Genomic DNA, 2,029 nt, shown 5'->3' with positions numbered 1-2,029 from the left:
AAAACAAAACAAAACAAAACAAAACAAACAAACAAACAAAAACCCATAATTTGTATGGTTGGTAGATAATGTAGTGTATTTATACATGATTTACAAAGATTAACCCCCTGCAACTCTAAATTGAACTGGGGGTGGGAAGCTAGGAAGAAGAAAAATATAGTCAGAAGTCCAAGGACCAAAAGTTTAAGTCCATACAAAATATATTCCTGGGTTTCCAAGCAATAACCATGATTAGGTTTGGAAAAGTCTAGGACAGCAGAAATTAGCTACTGTCAGAAATTAGCATTGCTCATTCTATGTGTGTAATCCTGAAGATTATAGAGAGAGGAATGTACAAAATGCTACTTCGTTAACACTGACCTATAATTAGCACTGTCAACATTAGGCATACTGTAGTCCAAGTACAGGAAGAAAGCTTAAACATTTATTGTGTGAAACAATGAAGATGTGTCCTAGATCAAAACGTTCTTTCCCAACAACAATCTGTGAATTGATGGGTTATAGTCTCCTTAAGTTCTTTGATGGTCACCTGTCTATGATCCTAACTGACTCAGCAAGTTTCCCATTGAGACAGTCACTTTCTCTATTAGTCTACTATAGGAGAGTATTAGGGAGTTGGGATCACGCAATGAGTCCAGAATTATATGACTGGTATTCAGTACCAAGGAGATGCTAAAATTTCCCTAATTTTATTATTCTAAATGTAATTTTAATGCACTTGACTATGCTTTATGATATCTAGTTAGCTGATTCTTTTCTTCCGTGGTTTTTATTAGCATTAATAGTTGCATACAATAATGGGGTTTATGACATTTCATGCATGTGCACAGTGTATTATGATCATATCCCCCTCACCCCCATCACCCACTCCTGTGCCCCTTCCATTCCTGCTGATCCCCTTCCTCTTCCTAACTTATCTCCCTCTACTTTAATGTTTTTTCTTTGTCTTTCTATTTAGTAACTTGATGAGTTTAATTAGAGTAGCTTATAGGAAAATACTTACTAGTGCCCACCACTAAGGAAAATTCTTTCCAGCTCCTAGCAGCCACCAACCTCCTAAAGACCCACAGAGAGGGGTGGGGCCTCATGAGCCTCTCCTCTTCCTTGAAAGAACATTGAAGAATCCAGTCTTCCGAAGGTTTTGTACACATAGTCTTTTTTTTCTTTTTTTTTTATATTTGGGTCCTTTCAGCAAAATCTTGCTAGTGTATGCAATGGTGTCAGCGTTTAGAAGCTGCTTATGGGATGGATCCCTGGATACGGCAGTCTCTAAATGGTCCATCCTTTCATCACAGCTACGAACTTTGTCTCTGTAACTCCTTCCCTGGGTGTTTTGTTCCCAATTCTAAGAAGGGGCACAGTGTCCACACTTTGGTCTTCATTCTTCTTGAGTTTCATGTGTTTAGCAAATTGTATCTCATATCTTGGGTATCCTAAGTTTTGGGCTAATATCCACTTATCAGTGAATACATATTGTGTGAGTTCTTTTGTGATTGTGTTACTTCACTCAAGATGATGCCCTCCAGGTCCATCCATTTGGCTAGGAATTTCATAAATTCATTCTTTTTAATAGCTGAGTAGTACTCCATTGTGTAAATGTACCATAATTTCTGTATCCATTCCTCTGTTGAGGGACATCTGGGTTCTTTCCAGCTTCTGGCTATTATAAATAGGGCTGCTATGAACATAGTGGAGCATGTGTCCTTTTTACCGGTTGGGACATCTTCTGGATATATGCCCAGGAGAGGTATTGCTGGATCCTCCGGTAGTACTATGTCCAATTTTCTGAGGAACCGCCAGACTGATTTCCAGAGTGGTTGTACAAGCTTGCAATCCCACCAACAATGGAGGAGTGTTCCTCTTTCTCCACATCCTCGCCAGCATCTGCTGTCACCTGAATTTTTGATCTTCGCCATTCTGACTGGTGTGAGGTGGAATCTCAGGGTTGTTTTGATTTGCATTTCCCTGATGATTAAGGATGTTGAACATTTTTTCAGGTGCTTCTCTGCCATTCGGTATTCCTCAGGTG

The sequence above is a fragment of the Mus caroli genome, unplaced genomic scaffold, assembly GCF_978045245.1.
Source record: "Mus caroli unplaced genomic scaffold, Mus_caroli_1 scaffold_19, whole genome shotgun sequence".
NCBI lineage: Eukaryota > Metazoa > Chordata > Mammalia > Rodentia > Muridae > Mus > Mus caroli.
This window is presented reverse-complemented; position numbering follows the sequence as displayed.